Genomic DNA, 25,990 nt, shown 5'->3' on the forward strand with positions numbered 1-25,990 from the left:
TTCCCTCAACCGAAAGCTCAATTTTTGGAGCTACGAGTCGCCACGGAGGGTAACATATATATCTGAGAACCAAACTTCGTGATGTGGTAGTAGATCTTTGTGCACCTGAAGCATCGAATTGATGTTCGCCCTGTCTCTCTCAATTATAGTGCACTTGCTAGTGGGTGCCTTTTGTACTGCACTAAAACATGAAAGTAGTGTCGACATGTTTCAACCGTCCTCATTAAAGTAAATGGAGGATGACGTGCCTCTGCAATTACTAAGGAATTCGAGGTTTTTATCCCAAGACACAGTGGCCAGGTAAGTTACACTTTTTAGTCTCAGTGCAGACCATCCCTGTTAAGTTTCTGAAAGCAAATCAGATGCTACTGCCTATATACTGTTAGATTCTATATGTGATATACTACGACACGTGTCACAGTGCGTAGTTGCCTGCGAAGGTCGAAAACAGTGTAGTATAGTACCTGTTCCAGCGCTTTAACGCGGCAAAGGAGAGCTTGCACCTTTTTAGAGGCTCGCTACGCATAAACACTTCCCTTTTTACACTTCCCTTTTTTGAAAGGCTGTTTGTCTTTAAAAAATAATATCATGGGCTCTCTGGGCAGGCCAGACGTTGGCGCGCACAGTGCAGCGATTTCCGCGGTTTCGTACCTGGAATACTTGAGGCCGATCAAAACAATGTAATTGGCAGCAATTCCCCTTTCGGCTTCGACGAAACACCTCGATTTGACACAACGAATAAGAAACACGGGAGCTTAGCACCAAATGAAAGAGCCACCATGAACCAGGATGTCGTAGCCATCTTTGTTTCTTTTTTATTTATTTTTAAGTGTTGCCACCACAAGTAACAGATTCCGGAGTTGCCAATACCGCTTATCCACTCCTTATATCTCACCCATCTTGCTTCCATCAACCTCGACGTTATTTCGCTTCTCTTCATTCCGTCTTTGCACAACAACGTATTTGACTTTCTAGCTCAAGCTGATAAAGACAGCTGAGAAGATGGCAAGAGCCAGCGGAGCCCTGGACTAAGGGCCCCGACCATTAGCGGTTTTCTGATTATTCTTTTTATAAAGTTTATCTATCTATCTATTGCCCTTCGAAACAAAGCCTGCACTTATCGATGCGACCGAACTTCACGGAAGCGTTTGAAAATATGCGACCACAAGCGTTTATAACGGCCTAGGCGTTGCATATGAGCGGGTTCGACCACGGCCGCTCGATATATTTTTTTATTCAGTGGCCATTGTTCGACCCTCACGAAACTGCTTATCAAAATGCTCCATCACGCGTTTTATTCTTCCGCAGAGCGCTTCCACCGACGCAACTCCTCGAAACGCTTATAGACGCGACAAGGCACACACGCGTGCGTTTATACGCGATTACGCATGTAAGCGCCGCCGGCAGGCCAGGGCATATTTCGTCGACCTCCCTTACTGCCTCGGAAGTTGCAACAGTGCCGAAGGAGGTGGTGACCCGCGGAAGCGTAAAGTAGCGTTAAATGCCATACAGCGAGTCGCCACGAGACGAAGGGTTACCGTACCCCCGCCGCGCGACGACCGATTCTTGCGCGCTGCGCACTTTTGACCTGCTTCCGTTTTACGACTTCCGGGAAAGACTTACTGTTGTTGTTGTCGTCGTTGTAGTATTTGTTGTTAGTGGACTGCAGCAGTAAGCTCGCTGAAAGAGCGGAAGTTGACGAGAGAGCCCGAGAAGGCGAGAGAGTCATGTCCAGCCGGAACGTTGCCTGTATATAGGACGCTGACGCTCGCTTTAGCGCTCTTGCGTGTACCACGTGTGCGCAAGTGCGGCGCCTAAGGCGAACGCTTCAGACGCATACAGCAGTGCGACATAAGAGGAAGTAGCGATCGCTAACTTCCGTCCGCCGTGCACCGTACGGCTCTCACCGAGCTGGAACCTTGACCGCTCGCGTGGTTTCCTCGCGAGTCATTGCGCCCGTTTCCGAATCGCTTTCATTACTGCTTTTCGCTCCCGCTGTGCTCTCCGGGGACCTTCGTGTGTATCTTGTTCTTCGCATTATCTCGCAGTTTCATTTTTGTCGGCCGTATACGACTCTGTGCTATGTCGTCTCTACTACGCTACTGGTTTTCTGTAAATTCAGCTGGTTATTTCTTCTATGCCTCTTCCATGTTCCTCCTTCTGCCCCCGTGGAGAGTTTCTGCCATGGGTCCTTTTTGTGTGTGTGTGTGTCAAAATGTGCCTCCATGCGGAATTTTTGCTGTCATTGTCCTTCGGCTCCGCGAAACTTGAACCAAAACGAGCGAAGAATGTGAACGCGTAATAGAGCTCACTGCGCTACGAGGCTTTTTAGCTGCCGACCGCCATTCTACGCGCCCAAAGGAAGAAGGGGGCATGAGAAGCCGAGGTTAAAGCGAGATACTCGACCGTTTCCGTGCCCGCCTCTCGGAAGAGAGGCATTAAAGTTTGTCGCCATTTGTAGGAATCGACCCGGGCGTACCAGGCGGACGGTGGCGGGGTCGTCGTAAAACAAGCCCCTTATTTTTTCTTTCGTTCGCTTCCTCCCCTGTTCTTGACTTTATCTTATCGCTAGCGAAATCTCGTAAAGGCGGCACCCGTTTCCCCCGTTGCTTGCTCGCCTCGCTTCCGTACGCGATGTAAGCAGTTCTATTTCTCGCCAATGTCGAAGTACAGATGGGATATTAGGCTGCCAAAGTGCTCGTCGTTCCTTTGTCTTCTGTTTCTTGCTGTCCGAGGGCCACTGTGGGGCCGACGGAAAGAAAGGCAACACTGGGCGGAAACTAAACTAGGGAAACGCACGCAGACGCACGGACGCACAGAAACGATTGAGTGACTTCCGTTTATTATGGTTCCGGCCTCAGCGTTTGGTCGAACGGACCGGCTATAGGAGAGGACCGTCAAAGGATCAACAAATGGGAACGATTGCAGCCATTTGCTTTTCTAGGAGCCGTAAAAAAAAGGGGGGGGCGAGGGGGAGGGAAGGAAGGCGGAGCGGTGAAGTGGAAGGGGCCTGCGTTAGCGCTCTGCAGTTTGCTCTTGAAGAGCATTCCGGTGTTTGCGGGCACATTCCGGGGAGGCGCTACGGCCAGCTAAGAGCGCTCGTACATAACCTCTGTGAATTGCCCGAGGGCGGAGAGTCCGCAGGCAACTTTCCGCCCTTGAACAGACCTTTTTTTTTTTCTGCCCATCTGTCTGTTGCTTTATTTGTTGTTGTTGCTATGTAAAGAGAGAAAGAGAAGCGGAGGAGGGGGGATTGATTTATTATTTTCATATATCTTTTTTCATAGCTGGTAAGCGTTAGCTGTGACATAATGGTGTTCTATAACTTCATAATCCTTGGGGCCATCGCGCGCGCATAGAAACTGAAGAACGTCTGAAATATGCGCGTCAAGAGGCTCCTGCATAAAATTTGAACAATGAAACTAATTTAATATCAACGGTATGTTCAAGTGCGCAAAATGCCGACGTTATAATCAATGACTACTCGACTAGGACTCGTGTGTCTCGTGGACTCGTGTAAACTCGTGGAAGATCAGCACCTTGGTGACCCATTCTAAGTGGGCATGGACCATGGTCTGTATGACCTCGCAGGCTGCAGAAGTGAGATAGACGGGCCTATACGACGAGAGAATTGAGGCTGGCTTACGTGCCTTCAGTATTCCTCCTGACTGCCCGCTCTCTGAGGCGCCGTGTTAGACTGCACTCTCTTCAGGAGCAGCTCACTTCCCTCAGTAATTTACTCGTTGCACACTACGTAAAAAAATCGTACGGCGTTCTACTGACTTCATGATCGCCCAAGTGACTAATGCTTTAACATTTCTTCATCGGAGTACACATGTAATCGTCGTTTTGCATGCACCGCATGAAATAGTCATATATACGTACGATTGCATAACGCGTAGTCGCTGATAACCTCACAATCTGTGTTTCTCTCGGTTATGCTTGTCCGCTACCTATGTAGCAAACAACAGTTGTCATGTAAGCTCACGTCGAATGGCCTGTGTGGATGCCACTGCCGCCATACGATCGCCTTCAATGTGGTCGTCGTCACAGGCTCGTACTTTCACGACCCACACACACAACTAATCAACTTACACTTACTCAAGCACGTTCGTCCACATAGTATCGTTTTGTGGTATCCTAAACAATGTTAGATAGCCGATTGCCTGCAAAATGGTTCGCGTAACGTCGATTCCCACATTGTGTTGGATCCGCACTTCCTTTTTTTTTATTTTTGGGGGCTTGGTAGAAAGTACGCGGAGAAAGAGAGAGACAAAATAAAGAAAGACGAAAGCCAGGGACGTTAACCAGAACGAAAAATTCAGTTTTTGACCACGCAAAAGGAGGCGAGGGGAGGCGAGTTGTGATCATACAAAGCGTCTCCCATACACCCGAGTGTTGCTTCGGTGCGATAAATACTCCAATTAGATTTCTTGTTATTATTGCTGGCAGGAGCATCGAGTGACGCTCTGGTTTCTTGCGCATCGCTTCCGGTTCCCCTCCTGAGAAAACCGGGGATGAAATTCAATATAAACCAGAAAGATATAGAACACAAATTATACCGTACGAAATTCACGTGTTTTAATTTACACATCATAGAATAGCACAAGTTTAGTTACACGTTGAGTTACTGAAGTTTCTGTAACAATTAGAAATCATTGATTACCGCGCACCAAAACACGAAATCGTGGACTGTAAAAACCCGCCATGTGAGCACGACTCTGACAAAATTCCTGGAAACTCGGAAGTAGGAAGTGGAAGTAATGAGGTAACTAGTGACGCCACACACAAGAAGGTGACATGATATTTCACCGACTAATTAATGGAAAACAGTTTACTGGCATAGACTGAACATCTGCCTAACAAAGCGAATGCGACGTCCCTCCCTCCTCTCTTGCTTCTCCTCTCCCGGCGCTCGCCTGCTCGCTCGCTAGCTTGCACTGCGCGCATGCGCTGGTTACATGGTCTGACGTCAGCACTGCAGAGGGCACGTAAGGTGCACCGCTCGCTAGGAGGCTAAGCCCCGCCAGGTGGTGCGCGCTGCGCTTCCTCCTCGCCCTCCCTCACTCCTCGCCCACACCAACACGGAGGTGCGAGTGCCACTAAGAGAAACCAAAGTCGAAGATTAGGGTCGCCTACCCATTTAGTTGCTTATAGGGTCCACTTACGGATGATGCTCAGCACGGATAAAATTTATACTAATGAAGCAGTTTGTAACAAGCTTACAGAGAATCACTAGACTCCCTCTACATGTACATTTGTCGTCGCCCTGCATGCGATTGGGAAGCCCGGCCTATCATGCAACAGAAGCTCTGTCCACCAACATAATATTCTGCCCTTTTTTGGAAGAGTATCACTAACTCCACAAAGAAAACACTGTTCCTTGTACCGCATTGCTAGCAGGTTTTTTTTTTCAGTTATTTATCCACCCTAAGTACCCAGAACTTGGGCATTACATAAGGGGGTGGAAGGGGGGGGGGGATTAACTGCATAGAGCGGGGGAATAACTTGTTCTATTCTTGTTCTAGTAACCTGTAATAATAACTTGTTGGCTTTATTGCTCTAATCTTACCGCTTTTTCTTGGCCTAATAACTTGGTGTAGTGACCTCATTATGTTGAGTTGTAGAATTCGTTCTATTGTTACTTGTTCTATAATTACAAATTTCATAAGGAGTGAAACTCACAATTACAAATACTTAGGTATTACTTTGACTTCCACATTGTCATGGAACATGCACATTAATGATATTTGTTCTTCTGCTTTCCGCAAACTCTGTTTCCTAAGACACAAACTGAAAAATGCCCCTCCTAACGTGAAATTACTGTGTTATTTTACATTTATTAGACCAAAGTTAGAGTATGCATGTATATCATGGGATCATTATACTAAATCAAATATCGTGCGTCTTGAAAAAATACAAAGAAAGGCAGTCAGGTTTATATTTAATAAATTTGCAAAACTGGACTCTCCCTCCAAAATTATGACAGAAAACTCCATACCTACTCTTGAATCGCGCCGAAAGCTGCTAAGACTTGAATTCCTTTCGCTTCTTCTCAACAACAGGCTTGAAATTAAACCATCGACTTATATAACGCCTGCACTAACACGGCAAACAAGACAGCATCATCCGGATTCACTAACACCCTATTATGCTCGAACTAACACGTTTAAATTTTCTTTTTTTTTTCCAGAACAGTATCAGACTGGAACGACAGTTTACAGACACAGTGTGACTAAAATTTGTATAAATCTGTATTTGTTTGTTCTTAATTTGTTCTCTTTTGTTTGTATACGTTCTATTGCCCCTCTGCTTGGACCGAAAGGTCTGCAGTATGTACTAAATAAATAAAATAAATAAATAAACAATTACGTTGGATTTCTGCGAGAATATATAGAAACCTTACGGAACGACTGGACTGCTTATGGTCTAGTCGCCTCGATAGACAAGGGAATGGCTCGAATTTTGCGTCCAATTTTGCATCCATCCCATTGAGACGGCTTTCACTCTCTACATAGAACTAATGTCTTCGTTTCTTTTTTTCGGCTTTCAGCAAATATTCGCTGCAGTCGTCAATTCCGACTAAGTCTAAGTCATTCTGTAGACAGGGGCCCTTTCTGGGCACCAAGATATCGCAGTTACGAGATCTGCCATTTTCCTACGAAGATTCTTCAGGACACACATTTCGCAACCAGCTTCGATATTGCCGGATTCGATGTTGCCGAAAGACGCTCAGCGCACGGCCCCGGCGATTTGATAAAGGCAGGCGCGAATATTGTCCGACTCATAGAAAGTGACAGAGCTCTCTTTAGGTTCCTCATAACGTCAGCGACGGATAAAAGTGGGCTACCTCTACATGAGTTGCGCAAGTGTTCGAATTAAAGGTGAGCGTCAGTGCTTCTAGCAGAAAGAGTCCACATGAAGAACTTTGCCGAAGGCCATGGTATAGTTTGTTCTGGGTAGCCCAAGGTAATCAATCGTTGTTAGCAGCGAGCAAAGGATAGCAGCTATAGATAAGCCCTGTGACTAGCTGGATTGTCAGCTGCAAAGGATTAGTTGAGCTAGAGGAGAAATCTTAATTTGCTAAGTGCCCTGAAGTGGGCTTGGTAACAATTATTGGGAAAAAAACAAATAAAAAATGTTAGTGCACTTATCTGCATGCTATATGTCGTCACGGTTTAACCTCCATATAGTTGCACATAAAAGAAAAATTATAATAACTTTTTCGCCATTTTCTCTGGTCGACGAGAGTACATTTCTAAAAAAAATTAAATGTAATTTGATCTACTAATTAAATAGTATAGTAACGGATTATTAGTGAATGGTTTGCTTAACTATCCACTATACTGAAAGCGCGCTCCAGTGTATCAAAGACGCTGTCATAGGCTATGTAGTATGCATCCCCTGCTTAAGTTTAAATTGTTCATGTGTCAAATTTAGCGTAGCATGTATGATACGTTGGACGTAGCGGGGATACAAAACTCAGTCGCATAGGGTGCACAAGGCGCTGCCTTTCCGACGTATCTCCCCATGTTACGTCCAGCTGCCTCTACATTCGCCTAGTAAAATGTTCAAGCTGAGATAGAGGGAGCGAAAAAAAGCTCTGAAGAAAGAGATATGATAAGGGGCGAAACACAGACTAGCTGAGGTTTCATTAGGGTAGGTGTTACCCAGTAAGCACACACATGGCATTCTGTATGTGGCAGTACTACAATTAACGCTGACATAACATGGCTGCTAATGCGGCATCGCGCTTCTTCGGACAAAGGTACCTGAAGTGAAGCAAGAAAACCTTGAAGACCTGAAGTGGAACCAAGAAAACAAAATAGATGTAATCGGTCCCCGAAAGCTGTAATCACTCTGCGCGGCGGATAGGCAGATGATGTCGCGGAACCAGCAAGAATAAATATATGGCCAATGTCAAATAGCGGTTGCAGAAGAGGGAAGCATATATATAGAGAAGAAACTGATGTAAGGTTGTTTGGGCGGGGTCTGTTACGACGCCGCCCTAATCATTTTAGCTCTATTTCATCCCACCCTTCGCTTGAGCCGGCCAAAGATAATTCTCTCTCCTATTTCGGTCTCTGTTTTCTCCGTGGCTCTTGCACGCTTGCCCCTCTCGGCTCCTTGCTTCACTCTCCCGAAATTATATACAATTTTATGCCTGCTCTTTCCTGCTTATACTAGGTACATGTCGTCCTTATTCTCCGTGAAGAGTGAATACTACTCTTGGAGACAAGTTCTACCAATGTTTCTTTCTTCTTAGATGTTATGTTTTTACTAGCACCCCCGCTATCAGCAGTTACAATGGCACCACAGCTTGCTCAAAACCGTGCGAACTATAACTGTGACAGAATTTACAAGTCGATGGTTGACAAAAAAGTTCGAGCTATTACAGCTTGTCCGGCATGCCCCAGGTGCCTTACCGTTGATCAGCTTTCTTATGAGGTACAAAAATCGTTAACTCAATAGGAAATAGGAACGGTGCCCTCTATAATAATACACTATGAACACAAATTAATGCTACGTGTACCGCACATTCCTGCGGTGGATGTCTCTAGGGATCCGCGAAGGGCGCGTCTTCGCGTACATTCTTCAGGTGCGTGTAGCCTCCGAAGCTGGGGTTCAAACCAGTCTACTTGGGCAGTGTCGCAAAATGCTTTACGTCACTGTGTACACTTCGTTGATACTGCTGTTTGATTGACACGAAGGCGTCATCTGCTGTGACAGCCTAGCTCAAGCGGAGTGAAAGAAGGCACAGAATTGCACGCCAATAAGAATGGGTTGTTGAAAAATGGCACGCCACTTCATTTACAACAGCCCAACAACAAATCTGGAAAAGCTTGAGCGCAGTTTTAAATCCGTGTTAGTGTGTCCATTGTACTTAGTTATCACGATAATAATTAAGGGGAAGGCAGGGATCTACCGTGCATGCCCCGCACATCCACTAAAATGTAACGCGGGGAGAAGTACGGAGAAAGAGACTACTTTTTTTATTGTTTTTCTTGCAAATAAACATCTTCATTCATTCATCTACAGTTTATTTGCAAGATCAGGATAGCCAGAGACAAAGGTGGAAAAATAGCTCACGCCAAGAGCTCAGAGACACCTGGTTGTCTTCCTCGCGGCAGCTGGTTGCTTCAGCATCTGTCTTATTACAATAATATCATACGGTTGCTTTCATCAGTACGAAATTCCCAGGGATGGCGTGTAACTTTGGCACGCTTTTTAGCTGTAGCGAGCCCTCCTTTCTGCTGAATAAAGCTGGCCAGTGTGAAGGGAGGCGTTACGTTGTTATTTATGAGAAAGAAATACAATGGGATGTTATTGTGACGACGTCTTAAGAACACGAAAAGTGGGCTTGCTGTGCCCGCGCGTTCTTTCCGTTCCGCAGCCGTCGTCGTCGTGTCGGCGTCGTGCTGTCATCGACAGATCCCTCTTCAACCTCAGCTTGATTCTCACAATGTGGCGAGGAAACACGAAACCTTGCCAGTCGCCGCCTCTTTGGAGTGAACTCGCGCACCTGCGGCAATCCGCAGTTGTGAGCCGGACGCGCTCACAAGTCAGCCATTGCGCCACATTCACGCTCGGCAATTTTGCATTAGGACACAGAAACATATCAGTGAGAGTTAAGAGAGCAAGCGGTGGTAGCCTATAATGCAGTTAGCGTAAAGACGAAGAAAGGTAGTTGGGCAGGCCATACAATGCGTGGGGAAGATAATCGGTGGTTTAGTAGAGTTACGTAAAGGGTGCTGAGAGAAGGGAAGGGCCGTCGAGGACGGCAGAGAACTATAGGTTATGCGTTGGGACCACGAAATTTTCAGGTGTGAGGTGGCATCAGCTGACGCTAAACAAGGGTGATTTGAGGTCGCCGAGAGAGGCATTCGTCTTGCGGCGAATAGAAATAACCTGACGATGACGATGATTAGCTTCTTTTTGCGTTCTTTTGTGCTCGACGAAAAGTGTGAGAGCAACAGTGTCTGTGCTTGCATTTCCAGGCCCCCAGGATCCAATACCCTAGCATACAAGGACCACTTGTGCTCGCCGTAAAGACTACCCGAATCCTGAGGTGTTGCTGGAGTCCGCTGGGAATCCCTGCTGCGGCCGCAGTAAATGAGTTCAAATGCGATCACAAGCGGAATAATCGCAGAAGTATGCTGATCCTTTAATGCTAAACATTCTTCATCTTGTATTAGGCACTATGCCATAAGTTGCTGACTAGCCTCGTTTCGGGCCTCTTCGATAAGAAAAAAAAACATCACACAAGTGTGTGAACGTTGAAATCTGAACCAGTGTCCCCAAGCACAGCATTCGATGCATTAGCCAAGTTTCGCCACTGCAAGAATGTGCTTGCTTTACACCGACACATTCTGCCACCTGGTAAAACTATGCGGAACACCAAAGGCTAAATCATGGCCTCCCAATTCTGGCGGCGCATTGACGCAGCACCCGTTTTTGAGGCCGTGATTACGCCAGCCGTGACATCTGACATCTGGTACTTCTCATCAGTTTAGCAGTAATACACTCCTGCGCAAATTTTTTAGCAGTAATACAAATGTGCTCAACAACCGCGTACTCAAATGAGTAGCTACAGGAAATAGGGAAAATACAGGAAAGCTTTAATCTGCTTACAAAGTGAGAATATGGAGTTCACGTGGAAGCTGAAATTTTGACAACATAAGGGGCAGTTTTTACATAAGCCCGGACGCTATCCTTTTCCTGACTGTGACAGAACCCGTAGTTGCTGTGTGACTTCAAGAGAAAGAAGAAAAAAAACTTTGTAAGGGTAACTGATTAGCAGTGTGATTCGCAATGTCACTTCTGCCTACAGAATAATTAAACCTGGATTGTAAATTAACTGTTATGCCACAATACAAAAGTACTACGATATTTGTAACGGGAAGCCCTCTGGTTCAAGTAATAATGGGGGCTGAAGCAAGAGTGAGACAGAGTGCACGTAATAATTTGGACATTTTAATTTCAATGCGCTGCCGTACAGCTGTATTGCAGGGCGAGGTGAGACTTTCAAACGTCTATAACTGAAGGCGCAATAATATTTTATCCGAGTATGCAATTAAAATAATCCCTAGTGTATTATTCTTTTTACATATGTATGCCGTTTCCCATTTCCTAAAATAAAAATAAATAATGTTTCCCTAACATATTATGAGGTTGAACACGTAAATACGAGTAATTATCATATTAAAATATTGAATGGTATGCTATTTGCATTGGTAGAACGCTACTACGAAGTTTAAGGAGTGAACTGAAAACCACAGACTTTGTATTGTGGAGTCTTAAAGGGCCCCTCACCAGGCCCCATTGAAAATTTTGTTATACGCTGGAATTTGTTACGTGTCCTCTAGGGAGCGTATCGCCGTAAAAATTTTTCTCAAATCGGCTCAATAGTAGTCGAGACCGGAATATTTGCATGCCGCGAACCCATGATTTCAAAAGGCGAGCTCCACAGCACAGCGAGACACACTATCCACTCGCCCCGTCTAGCGTCCGCAACCGAAATTCCTTCCCTGCGTTATCCCAGACCGGACCTCGAGGATCGCGTGACGCATACGTCACGGGCCCCGCCTTCATTTTTTTGTCCTTGCTTTTTTTTTTTCGGCGCTGCGCACTTCCGCTGACGGCTTCGCGCGCGAGCTATTGGGATGTCTCGTTTTGCGCAGCGCACGATTTTGCGCGCTGTGCACAAAGACACATGACTAGTGGTATAATTCAGTGCTACACGAATACTGATGCAGAACAAGTGGATCGCAGAGCATGATCACGCGCTGGAACAAGGTAGAAAATGGCATAGTTTCGGTACCTGTGCACGTTACTGCACGACCGTGGGAACAAGCTTACGAAGCGGAAGCACATCTCTCCTGCTTCGGTGCGAAGCAAAACAAAAACACGCAGGCATTCCGTTTGTGTGTTTTATTATTTCTCTAAACTTCAATTCGTCAATTCAAGCAACAAGTCAGCTAAACAAGATATGGTGCCTTGAATAATTCTCGAAGTCACATGTCACCACGAACGACGTCAGACTGCGGACACGACTACGTAGGCGCAGAAACACGACAAAGTCACGGTCCGGTTTGGAGCACCGTCCCCGCGAGGGAAAGGGAAAACGGCGCTCGGATTGAAATTTCAGACCATTCCGCGCCACGTAGCGATGTAATTTTTGCAAACACGACCGTTAGCGCGCATCGTATGCTCTGCGCTTGTCAGCTCAATAGAGAGAAAAGGATGCATAGAAAGGCAGGGAGGTTAACCAGAGGCAGTTCCAGTTGGCTACCCTGCACGGGGGGAAGGGTGAAGGGGGAGAAAAAAAGATAGAAATAGAGACGAGCACGACCAAACCGCTTACGCTACAGAGTGGTAGGGAGCGGCGTTCTTACAGTCTATCGTGAAGCCCCGCAGACCGTAGGAACCTTAATAACGCGAGTAAGACCTTTAGCGTGGATGTTCTGGGAGAGTACACACCGAAAGCTTTGAATTCAGGACGATTGTCCAACTGATCCAGTACTCTCCACAGCACTTGTCTCTGGGCACTATATCATGGGCAGGCACAGATAATATGTGCGAGCGTCTCATCGATGTTGCAGGTGGCGCACACGGGGCTGTTGGCCATTCCTATAAGGAAAGCATACGAGTTGGTAAATGCAGCGCAAAATAGCCAGACCAGGTTAGGGGCCCTTTAAAAGCAGTTTCGCTTTCTTCTTTTCGTATTTTTACATCGATTGTGCAGGACAACATAACATAGCGCTCTGCGCGTCGCCCCCCCCCCCCTCCCCCCCCCCCCATCTCTGTCTCGGCTTCTCTTGGTACAAGACCACTTTTATGATAGTGGAAAGAACCACCATGTCCACGAAAGCCTCTCTTCATGTTCGTTTCGTTCACCGAAAAACGCTAAGCCTGTTGCCAACGTTTGTATTCTGCCATCACGAAACCACTGACCAGCTCTACAGCGAACCCTTACCAAGCAGCATTACCAAGGCATTACGCCTTGCCACTCAATTACTGCTCTATCATAGAGCCATAGCCGAACGTAATCGGAACCACTGCTGCTTCTAAGCGACTTCACTATTGCCTATGCTATAAGAAAGAGTGAGCTAGCAAATAGAAGGCACCTAAAAGAAGAAACGCCGGAAATTGCGCCATTTGGTAGAGCGTGCAAAAAAGAAAAGGAGAAACATAGCGCCGCTTTGACTTGACAAAGGTGCAGACAGCAAACTAGCGTAAACTGTCGTCGTGCTGAGTCTAGGAAAACAACGCAGAAGGCGAACGAAATCAGCGAATGCGCCATCGGGCAACACCTACGGCTTTCATCGAGCAAACAAAGTTGTGCCGCGGGTGCTTTCAGTGCTTGCACGCCGACTCACGCACGCACGCGGACAAACAACTGCAGGAGCAGCACGCGTGCAGGTTTACAGCACAAGTGTGGGAAAACGTTGTACTCGGCCATTGGCGCAGATGACTCGGGAGGCCTTTACTGCAACTTAGCACTCAAGCAGCTCCAGGCTCGAGGTGTGCCCAGGGCTGTCCTCGAACCCATGCGTGAAGCGGAACTTTCTCCCCGAGGTGGCGCGAGCAGTGTCGCTCCGGATATTGCCGCCCCGAAGCTGCCGCGGAGAGCGTGGTACCGGTTCGTTGCTTTAGCCTCCCCCCACTTCCCGCTACCTCCGAGTCGACAGGCGGTCCCGACAGAGAGATCTCGGCTCCGCCGAACAGCTCTCGGATGACAAGCGGCAATCCTTTACCGCCGCTGCGTCCTCCTGTGCTGCGCTTCGAGTGGCTCTTGTGTCACGGGAAATGCGTGTTCATTCACAGACGATTTAGTCTAGCGCATCGCTTTCTCTAGAGGCGGCAGCGACATGTTTCGCAAAACGTGGCGCAACAAAGCGATGGCGCACTGCTTTCGCGCGAGTGGTCTGTGCTTTAGATATTTGCTTCCTAAAACAAGTTCCGACCAACCAGGCGCCCTTTGATTGCCACTGTACGATGGCAAACCAGGACAGCAGAAGCGAGTTCGAGGAGCTAAACGAGTTGAGCAAGACCCGCAGCAGCTCTTGCGGTTTATCTGCAGTATGCTAAATTTTCCCTGTGTATGTTGTTTCTCATATTTGCGGGAGGAGTGGGGCAGCTATGAGTGGGGATGGGACGTACGTTTCGAGTTCTCTACCCTGCCTGACCCTGGAATTAGAGGATAACCAAACGCTGCACGAGGGAGGCGCAGTATAACACAGCTACCCTATAGTGTCGCCACACGATGTTCTTTTAGTAACGTCCGGAAGGAGTGAAAGCAAAAGTCGAGCTGAGCATCCAGCCCCGAAGAAAGAGGGCAAGAAAGAGCATCGAGATTTGTATACGAAAGCAGACTGGCTTTTCGTGCGGGGAGAAGAGACTGCGCCGCGGTCGGTCTCGACGAGTACCCCGCATCCGAGGGAGAGAGACGCGCGCATCCACCCAGTTGCAACTGCACGCGCAGTGTTCGACGGGCACTCCTCACAAGGCGTACACAACACAGGGAGAAGGCCTCACCAGCGCCTGCCTATACGCCCCTCCCTTCGCGCCGACGGAGTCCACTCGTCACCACCGCTAGAAGAGACGTAACTCGTCTTCTCTCCGTGGCGTGTGGCGCTTTCCGTCCACGCACTCTTGTTTGCCTCGTCTCAAGTGCCCTTCTTCCACCCTCTGCTCGAGCACCGAGCTCTCCTACGCACGCTCCGACTCGCGCTCAGTCTCCAACCCGTACATTGTCAATCCCAGGCGACGGCGGCGCCTAACCGAATCAGAGCGGCGGCGACGACGTTTCCCTCCCATACGTGCACGGACCGGCGCTCGCTTTGCCTCGCTCGCCGCGCTGCCGACTAAGGGCCCCGTATCCAGATTTTTATCTGCGGCGGCCTCTTTGCGCTCGCTCGCTCGCTCGCCGCCAGTGTCGCGCCACGTCTTCGGTGTGAGCCACCGTCGTTGTCGCCGCCGTCGGAGAAGCGGTTGCCCTGCCGGGGACGTTAACGCAGGCCGCAACGAGGTTAGCGCGCATTTGCGCCAGCTCCAGGCAGACGCACGCGAGAGACGACGCACCCGAGAATTACGGCGCAATGGGGAAGCGGGGAAGGGACGTCTCAAGTAGAGGGAATCAGCCTCGACTGCGTGATGGCGCGCGAAACGACACTACAAGGCAAAAAAAAAAAATGAGGAAAGCGTAGGTGGCTGCGACTGTGTGGCGGCAGCTGCGTTTGTCGCGCGGCTGTTTTCGGTATACGACTGCATGCGTATGCAGCGCGGATGCACATATCGCTTGGAGAAAGACAACTAGCACCGTGCGCGGCTCGAATTCTTTTGTTCCTCAATTTTCACTGCTGCGAAGCGGGTATGTGCGCAGCAAACGGCTGATTTAGAAGGTTCGTTCGTCCAATAATACAACCTCGCTTTTTAAGAACCTTGAGCGATGTACAACGTGCGCGGGGTCGTATTATTTCCCTCGAGAGTGAAAGCAGGCCGCCATTATAAGTACATGAAAAGAACCACGATGAGTATCCGAATGTTTCTGCCATTTATATTGAGTAATGAATCCTTAAGGAATGCACGGCGTAAGTTTTGCCCGCAGTTAGCTCGTGTTTCGAGTGCATCTGAACCGACATGACGGTATGCGAAACACTTAGGCGGCAGCGTGTTTTTTTGCACTTACTGTGTTAACTATTTCGCTTTTGAATATTACCCTACAAGGACGCCAAAACGACCATGTGGTTCTCATGTCGGGAAATTTTATGTATATACAATTACAAAATTCACAGAATGTTTTCTGCATCGAAATTCCTTTGTTGTGTGGTTAAATGTGATATGGAATGTGTGCTCTCCTTCTGAAGAATGGTTGGGCCTGTACCTGGAGACATCCTGTCAAATACCGCACTAACAAGTTAATGACCGCCCTCTCCTCTTCACCCTGCAGCCCCACTGTGCGTTTCTCAAGAGGTTTCTTCGGTGCCTCGGTTACCAGCTTCCCGCCTCATTTCTGTTCCCTCCGTACAAGTATACTCAGAATACTGAGACGGAGTATGCATACCGGGCTCTTCGCTGGATACTCAGGCCGGGCTATTCCCCTATATGGCTTATTAACACTTTCGTGGGGAGAGGGTGTTTGATGAAAACTGGGGAGGTTTCCGTGGCACGCGCCTAGCGTGCTAATCCAGGCGAGACGAAACATTTCATTGCTAGTCCAAGAGTTCTTGGTTTGCTTTTCATCCCTGGCACAGTCATAGTGACTGTTCAGGTCATGAACTTCCAAGGGCACAGGGTAGCGCTGGTGTTGCGGTGGGAGCATTTCGTTTATTTCAGAAATATGTGTGCCAGTATCAGAGAGCTCTAGGAATCTAAACGGCGCATACCACAAGAGCACAAATTATCAAGGAAGTATTCATAAGCATGCTCTGACTTCTATTTCGCTGTTTAAGTAAGCTCGAAGCACAACAATAAAACCCGCATGAACAATGTTACCTCTAGAAAGTGCTCATCAGCAGTGTTTATTTGAACGAGTTTAAAATTCCTTGAGTTGTCACTGACTATCTGTCTGCGTGAAGCTCCAGTAGGGTGGCTCGCGCTGCTAAGCGAATCAGCAGAGCACGATTTTGTCTTGACCTCTTCCTTCTGGCTTGACATGTACTTGTGGCCCCCATTACTAAATTCGCTAAAACTAATTTGCCCTCAAACAGTTGTTGTTCTGGTAGGGTCATTTTGATCTCGCCTGTAAGCGCTTCTTGTATAACAAAAAACGTCATCTGCTTTATAGGTGCACTGCACTGAACAGAGGGTTTTCTTTGATGCAATGAACATAGTAATGTATTCAATCAGTCTAAACGCCAGATAATAATAATAATAATAATAATAATAATAATAATAATAATTGTAATAATAATAATAGAATAATAGAATAAAAATACAACAACAGTGTCGAGTACATAACGCAGAGAAAGAACTACGCACGTGATTGCCGCGTAAGTTGTGCCTTGCACTGCCAAGTCTTGAAAAACACACGAGAAGCTTCGCCAACGACGGCGCGCCAAGTTGATAAAGAATCTACGCAGCATATCTTATTTCCATCGCGAGCGAGCGATCAGAAAGCGATGCCACTTTTTTAAATTCTCTTCGCGCGAAAACCTATTTAGAGAATTTCACAACTCCACTCTGCCCTTGAATCTGGCAGTCAAAGAAAAGAAGGAAAGAAGGCGCAGCCGGCTTATAGAACTACGACGGCTTAGTGCACAGCTCTCCCGTGGTAATGCCAAGGGTTGCCTTGCACCTTCGCGTCAGCTTTTGAAATGCCGGACGAGCGAGACGATGGCGGAGGACAGCCGAAAAAAAAAAAAGATGCCTGCAACGCGAGCGAGTGAGCCACGAGGCGGCATGAGCCAGCACGCACTCCTGGCTTGCCAAGGACGCCTACGAAGAAGACGAGGGGAACCGGGGCTGGGACACGAGGGCTCTCCACGGACTGCCATATTTCCTAATAAAGCGTGCTGGCACGCTGGCTCAGCTTCCCTCCCCCCCGCCCCCGCCCTCTCCGTTCATGCTTGCAGACGGTGCCCGGTAAAGTCCAATCATCTTTCTCCTGTGACCTTCTTTGCTTGCTGCATTTCTTTTTATTTCACTTTGCTCATACTTAAGTCCGCTCTGTCTGTAATCTTCTATTTCGTTGCCCGCAGCTTCTTTCGGCTGCAGCCTCCTCTATACATCGTCATAATCCCGGTATAACAAAATATAGGGAGATTACGGAGTCGTCGCATGGAGCAATAGGAAAAAACGATGCGACGGACGACGCATGTAAATAGCTAGAGATAACAGAGAGACAAAGTGGTTATGAAAGCGAAACTTGGTATTCTAAGTAGAAAACGAAAAGATAAAAATAAATACAATATTTTGCTGGAGCAGTGCAAGGATCAGAATGATGAGAGGAAAGAAATATTAATTCTCCTGTCAGTCTGTACTCCATGGTACAGTAATGCACCGTTTCTATAACGCGCATATTCGCCATACCCTATTTGCCTTTGGTTTTTGCCAATCAGTGACCTTGCTAGTTGGGTAGACCTTGATTATTATGGAAGTCATACTCTGGCTCGTCATGTCACCCTTCACTCGGGTGGGAGAAAACAACGCCATGCACCGAAGCAGCCAATCGGGATTGGTAAAAAGAAAGCAAGCACAGGTCGAAGCCAAGCCAAACAGACACGAAAATGAAGGGCAGAATGCCCCGCCATACAAGCGTGACAATTGCTAGTATGCCCAGCTTTTGCCCATGACCTATGGCTGTCGTTCAAATAGACGTCTGGTGAGCTACATGCCAGGAGTTATTCCCTGACCATGCGTCTACAGGCACGCTTGTCTTTGAGCATAAGTGACTGCATGGTCTTTCTTTCTTTCTTTCTTTCTTTCTTTCTTTCCTTCTTTCTTTCTTTCTTTCTTTCTTTCTTTCTTTCTTTCTTTCTTTCTTTCTTTCGCCTGAAGCTAGCTTTTTATGATAATACGGCACTTATACATTATTCACATCTATCCTTGCTTGGGCCTGGTAGGTGCCGGATTATAACTTGTTTATTGTTTTTTTCCGGAACCCAATTTACGTCCACTAACAACTTAATGTTGTCGCTCAGTGCAAGTCGCGCTTGCAGGTGTCGAAACTCTTCGGAATATTATCATTGATTTTTCCTGTTGTCTATGTTTTCGCCGATCCTTGTGTAATAATATTGCATACGTGACGTAAATAGTGCTGCACTTTCCGGAACGCACGCGAGCACCAGCTATTACGCTGGAATCTTCGATGAACCATGTATTAATAGAAGACGTGGTTGATGCGCTGAGCAGATATTCGACGATGGACGCATGTGATCGTCAATATCGTGCTGCCCACTCGCTGCACGTTTTTCTCGGCGCAGGTTAAAAAGCTGACTTTTACAGCGAAGCTGTCTGTTGCTAGGGCTGGCGGATCGCGTCCGCGCTTAGACCAACAATTTTTCATACGTGAGTCGATCCCGAAGACAGTGAAATACCGGGCCGACCCGCGGCGGAGGTGAAGCAGGCTTTAAGCACTCCCCATATGTGGGCCGATCCCGAAGATAGTGCAATTCTGGGCAGACCCGAGGCGGAGGTGCAGTTCACCATTAAGAGGCTCACATACGCAGCTTCGCTGGTCATCCTTCTTCACAGAGTGGAAGGGTACTGAATTTTTCAAGTCATGCCTTTGGCAGTGTTTTATTACTCCGCGCCACGACGACGTGACGATATGCAGGTAAGACAGGGAGAACAAAGGGCAGGAATGTTAACGAGAACCCTCCGTTACTGCTCATGAAAATGCTTTGCTTCTTGTCACGATCTGTGTTGCCTCATCTTGTATGTACGAAGGTAATGTGTTGCAGGGACACCAAACGCCACAAATTCAAGAGGAAACGAACGCTTTAAAGAACTCATCTACCTCGCAAGGCGTACAGCCTTAGCATGGGAGAGACGGCCGCCCCGGGTCATTTCTCGTTAGGGTTCCCTAAGAGCGCGCTAGCGATGGTGTCGGTGCACACCTTCTAGCTACGAGTAACGAGTGCATGAGCTGGTAATATTTCCTGATCTCGTTTTTCCCGTTTTTTTACAGCGAACGCATACGTTGCACCGACTCCCTTGTAAACAGCGCGCCTCGCTCGTTGCCGCAGTGCGCCCAGCAGGCAACAGACGCGCACGAGCGGGCCGTTGCGGCAGAGCTTTATTTATAAACGTGAGTCAGCCACCGCGCTTCGTGCGCCAACTCCGAAGGAATTATGACGCGAAACGACGGCCCGTTATCTTAAATCTCGGAGAGCCTTAGCACTCGGGGAAACTAGGGCGCACGGCATGCAAGCACTCGCGCAAGAAATGCACTTAGCGCGCTCCCGCCGTCGTGCACCAGTCGTGAGTGCATGCGCATAAGCCTCGAACAACGGGCCAAGTTATTTCTTGGGCTGCTTCATTTCTTGTCCGAACTTTCCTTTTATTTATTTTTTTTCGGGGGCATACTGCATACAGACTGCACTTCGCACCGGAATGTTCGTTCTCGCAAAAAAAAAAAAAAGGACCCCGCGCGTTCCAAGCCAAGCGCTACGCTTGGACGGCATCAAGCACTGAGAGTGGGCGCATTTTGAGCAGAGTATACATACCTAGCGAGCCCGAGTGCACGAAAATCTAACGTGCCCACTAGCTTGCCGGGGGCTGCTGCGGCAGCTCTGTGGGGCGCAAATAATTTTTTTTTTTCGGCGTATGAGCGCGTCCTCTTGGTGTCCGCTGCCACGACAACTGCTGTTTGCAGCACGAACTAAGAAACACGTGGTAGGAGCAACTTCTCTACTGCCACAGCGAGAATGGCCGACAAGGCGGAGTTTCTGGATGTAGTCAGGCACGCTACAGTTGCTATCGCCTAGGTTAAGCACCCCAGCGGTAATATTATGGTGCTGCGGCGCGCAACCTCACAACGATTATCTCTGCTGTCTTATCAATATCGGGAAAAAAATGTATTTTTTTCCCGCTTCTGTTTTGAGGTACCAGTTTATCCGAGCATCCGACGGGCTTGTTTCGACAAGCACAGACAAATTTGTCATTGATATAATGCTCTATGGCCTGGTGGTTTTTGTTTCACAACATTCTTTCAATCAATGAATATGATGAGCTATAGTGAGCAATAGTGAGCCTCGATGTCGATGTCAATTTAGGTGCGGTAACAGCCTTCGACCCTATCTGATCCCCCTCGTTGTCATGCTAAATCAACTGAGCAACGAAGTCATGCTGTCTGACTCAATATGCAGGATGAAACGCCGGCGAGTTCAAAAGATGATGCAGAATAGCTAATAGCATAGGGTGACTTAGTTCAATGCTGCTTTGTAAGAAGGAAATTTACAGAAGAAAAATGGGTCGTGGCACATACGGCAAGCATCACCAAGTCGTGTCCGGCCGCTTACCGCTATCAGTAAAAGTAAATGTGTGCAATCATTGCACCCTACCGGCTCTGTCATATGGGCTATAAAATTGGAGGTTCACAAAGAAGTTTGAGAAAAGGTTAAGGATATGCTACGAGCGATGGAACGGAAAATGTTACGAAGACGGCCGTGTGGATTAGACCGAAAACGGGGTTAGCTGATATTCTAGTTAACACTAAGATAAAAAAAAAATAGAGCTAACCAGGCCATGTAATGGTAAGCGCGAATAACCGGTAGGCCACTAGAAGTACTCAACGGGTGCTAAGTAAAGCGAAGTGCAATCGGGAATGACAGAGAATTAGGTGGTATGTTGAAATTGGGAAAGTTTACATCCATAAGATCAGGTCAGCTGGCTCTATATAGATGTAATTATAGATCACAAAGTGAGGTATTTGTCCTGCAGGAGGCATAAATAGACTACTGTTGATGACTTTATGTTACTCTTCCCTTCCTCAGCTGCGCCTCCTAGGCGACTTTCCATATTTTTTTGGTTGAGTCCGGCAGTGCTTATGACGATGCTTTACAACATGTGGTGTCGAAGATCTTTGAGCGACTTTGGCTCATTATTTCTTTTATTCCTTATTACATCTGGCGCTATTACATTTTATACAAGCAACTGCATTATCTACGCTCTACATCAGAGATAATGGCAGAGATAAGCCTCACCCACGCTGGTTCCAAGAGCGACTACTATTGTGGCCTCATTAGACGTCCCTGTCATGTAGTACCGACAACTGCATGGAAGCGAAAAAAATCTGCCATAACTCTCGACATCACGCTCAACCCACAGATAAGATAATATATATTCCTACAGATTTCCAGCAACCATGTCGAAACTACGCACAAGGCCGGGTTTCTCCAATGGCTCACAAATTGCTACACAAGAACCAACACATGATGTTTAAAGTTTCTTTATTTCGGACAATCATGTACAGATTTTCCGTGGACGCTGGTGAAAACGAAAATAAATGCCTGACAAAGCGCCAGCTGCCCATATCCCACTAGTTCACCTAGTCTGGACAGCTAGGCATGCGTATCTCCCTCACAATGAGCGCGTTCATGTGACAGCCCGAGGCCTCATCCTCCGGGCGCCCGTGGAAGGCCATTTAACCCAGACGAGGTGGAAACGATACCACTTACATACGCGCATATGCTACAAAACTACAAACTATACCATAGAACGTTCCCTACACCATACGTGAAACTAAACCGTGCAAGTGCAGCCGCTTGGCGCCTGCTCCAAACTAATATGCCCCCCAGTCTTGCTCTCCGCCACACTTTTTACCCTACACAGTATCCCGACAAATGTCGGTATACTTTCTCTGAAGGTTACCCAAACATCTATCATTCTACGTGGGAATGCTCCAAACCGCCCGGACTTCCTGGAATGCCCAACATCTCCCCATCCTAGTGGGAAGCCACTCTTTCGAGAACATCCTTGGATGACCAGCGATATCTGATTGACCGGGCCCGCCGGAGAGCAGCAGAAAAGGGGCTCTGAACTGAGGGCTCCACCCTCTGAGACTTCATTGCAAAATGACAAATAAAGTCTTCTACTACTACTGTCATATAGTATGTTACGCACAAGAGACCATAGTAGGCTCCGAGGCATACGGTTTGCTTAGGCAGCAACGAAATGTCAACCCAGGACAAACAATCAGTTCGGTGTGTCATCATCATCATCATCATCATCATCATCATCATCATCATCATCATCATCAGCCTAGTTACGCCCACTGCAGGGCAAAGGCCTCTCCCATACTTCTCCAACTACCCCGGTCATGTACTAATTGTGGCCATGTTGTCCCTGCAAACGTCTTAATGTCATCCGCCCACCTAACTTTCTGCCGCCCCCTGCTACGCTTCCCTTCCCTTGGAATCCAGTCCGTAACCCTTAATGACCATCGGTTATCTCCCCTCCTCATTACATTTCCGGCCCATGTCCATTTCCTTTTCTTTATTTCAACTAAGATGTCATTTACCCGCGTTTGTTGCCTCACCCAATCTGCTCTTTTCTTATCCCTTAACGTTACACCGATCATTCTTCTTTCCATAGCTCGTTGCGTCGTCCTCAATTTCAGCAGAACCCTTTTCGTAAGCCTCCAGGTTTCTGCCCCATATGTGAGTACTGGTAACACACAGCTGTTATACACTTTCCTTTTGAGGGATAGTGGCAACCTGCTGTTCATGATTTGAGAATGCCTGCCAAACGCACCCCAGCCCATTCTTATTCTTCTGGTTATTTCAGTCTCATGATCCGGATCCGTGGTCACTACCTGCCCTAAGTAGATGTATTCCCTTACCACTTCCAGTGCCTCGCTACCTATCGTAAACTGCTGTTCTCTTCCGAGACTGTTAAACATTACTTTAGTTTTCTGATAAACATGGTGAATTACTCAAACCGTGGTTGAGTGTGTTTAGCAAAGTTCCGGCCTTGCCTTTTGTTTGTACAAGAGTCCACCGATCTTACTTCCTTTATTTGAAATCATTCGTTTGTGCCTTATCTGTCACCACGTAGGTTCTTTTTTTATATATATATGTTCTGGAAATGAAAACGTACCAGACAGACTAGAGGCTGATTTGGAGAGGCAACTATTTATTTCAATCTAAGCCTTTCCTTTGATTTTCATCGAGAGGTACTTCGCGTAAAAATTTCGTTTATCGCAAAAATTGCATTTCTCCCCCTTTTCATGCTTGTCCATCTGCGCTTGAATATCTTATAGCAGCACCAATAGTGCGAGTGCTTCGCAGAACTTCCCTTTACCGCACTGCGACAAACCTGCTGCAACACGAAGCGTCCCCATGCCCTAACCGGAAACACGCACACAGGCACCACATGCGTCCGAGTCCTGCAGCGGTGATCTAGGTCGTTTTGTATGTTATTGTTGTTTTGGACCCGTCTTGTTTCGCTTCATAGCTCACGCGCATAGTTTTTAAACATTGATTTGCTGTTCGCTGTACTTGTCAGCCTTCGGCCACTTGTTCGTTCGTTGGATTGGCCTTCTACTGTGCACCACCCCTTCCATTTCTTCCTTATTTTAGTATTTTTTCTGCCTTGTCGCGTCAGCAAATTTCAACCGGTTCCTATCGTCATTTTCCCTCTTCCAATCTTCACCCTCTGCTACTGCGATCACGGCCCGGAGAGCAGATGCGGAATGACTCATTACGGGAGTTAAACTAATGACACCCCGCACAGCCAACTGAGGAGAGAACGGCGCTGTTCCGCTGGCCTAACCCTGGTACGCTGGCTTCACCGCGTGTCCCGCTAGCGCGACCCGGGAGCACATCCATACACGCCCTGCGCGCGCTCGCCCAACGGCGACAGGCTTCCGTCCGCTCGGACGAGCCAGATAGCATCGTTGCTCCCGACAGTCGGCTCTGCCCGCGGGGCTCGCAGGCAGGAAGTGAGCACGGGGAGGACGTGGCGGTGGGCGAGGAGGGTGATGCGTCTGCCGACGTATCTATTATCTGGCTCTCGCAGTCGGAACTCCCCGGCCATCCGGCCATGGTGTCCCACTGACGACAACCCCGTGCGGGCATGGTCCAGAACAGCCAGCGGCACTTTCGCGCTCCGCTTGCTTCGAAGGTCGGCAGATAGGCTTGCGATGGAACGCCCGTACTTCTCTCTCGCTCGTTATGTCTTTTGTTTGTTTGTTTGTTTGTTTGTTTGTTTGTTTGTTTGTTTTCGCCACAGATGAGTGCTTCATCTCATTTCCCCGGCTTTACTCTTCATACCAAACCAACGCAACGTTCTGTTAGTTGACGTCGCCAGGCCCGACGTGTTGTGCTGGCCTCTTTACATGCGTTTGAAACCTCAAACAAGCGATTAGAATTGATAAAGGCATTCTTCCCCTACTTTAAGCTATTACCTTGAAGACCTTTCTTATCTTAGCAAAACAGAAGACTAGGTGTGTTGGTATAGATTGACCATATTTAGCTGTGTGCGCGTTTTGTGTCTTCGCTTCCTACGCTTTGATCTGTCTTCGTGCTTAGCAGTCAAAAATAGTCTTTGTAATTTTATATCTGTCTTTTTTGGTCTCTGAATTTATATGGGCCTGACGCTTATGCTCTGTAAATATGATCGTGTTCGATGGGCGGCTGAGTCGCCAAATAGATGGTAGTTTTGCTCAAACATTTCCTTTTGGAGCTCGCAAAGTTGCTGCTCCGTTGCGTTCAAATTTCTGATGCAAAAGTATAAAAAATTATGGGGTTTTACGTGCCAAAACCACTTTCTGATTATGAGGCACGCCGTAGTGGAGGACTCCGGAAATTTCGACCACCTGGGGTTCTTTAACGTGCACCTAAATCTAAGTACCCGGGTGTTTTCGCATTTCGCCCCCATCGAAATGCGGCCGCCGTGGCCGGGATTCGATCCCGCGACCTCGTGCTCAGCAGCCTAACACCATAGCCACTGAGCAACCGCGGCGGGTTGCAAAAGTATACTAACCACTGAGAAGAAATGAGATATGGCGCTGATACATTAAGCCTTTCAAAGGCAGCCTTTTCTTCTGTAGCACAGTGCTCGAACCACGGCATCTTTTGTCAACACGTAGACAGGTACGCGCGGATCGAGCTGCACTTAAAGGAAGTTAATATTCTTTTTCTCCAAGGGTTGGACCTTCGTCATTGAAGTTCACCACAAATATTCATATCGAACACGTTTCTTAGGTGTCAAGTAGTTGTTATTATTTGTCTATCGTAAACAACATAGCACGTAAGCCAAGGCTAAGCGATATGAAACCTAACGTTCGCTTACCGCCATTTGCGTATTCGGGAGATCATTTTAGCGTTGTCTGGGAGTTTCCGAGAATTCTTTCACTATTTGGTTTTCTCTGGCCCTATTTCAATGTTCCCCCTCCTGTGAAAACCGCGGAGGATTCTCTTAACGTTTACTTGACTCGAATACCAATTCCTGCTATTCGCAATATTTTATTAAGGGAATCAAATATTCACTTGAGTAGGGTGATATTAAAGAATAAAAATCGCTGAAGCAAAGAATGCTCCCA

At 47.5% G+C, this 25,990-nt stretch overlaps 1 protein-coding gene across 4 annotated transcripts in view; it reads left to right on the top strand.

The window, feature by feature from the left end:
- LOC135898837 (alpha-2C adrenergic receptor-like) overlaps window positions 1–25,990 on the top strand; it is a 696,056-nt gene that overhangs the window by 348,976 nt on the left and 321,090 nt on the right. Inside the window, exon 4 of one of the 4 annotated variants that reach the window (XM_070535751.1) lies at window positions 9,999–10,152. The exons of the other annotated variants lie outside the window; for them this stretch is intronic. The gene's annotated coding sequence lies outside the window, so the exon portion shown is untranslated. The remainder of the gene's footprint in view (window positions 1–9,998; window positions 10,153–25,990) is intronic. 4 annotated transcript variants of the gene reach the window in all.

This window comes from Dermacentor albipictus, chromosome 3 (assembly GCF_038994185.2).
Source record: "Dermacentor albipictus isolate Rhodes 1998 colony chromosome 3, USDA_Dalb.pri_finalv2, whole genome shotgun sequence".
Lineage (NCBI taxonomy): Eukaryota > Metazoa > Arthropoda > Arachnida > Ixodida > Ixodidae > Dermacentor > Dermacentor albipictus.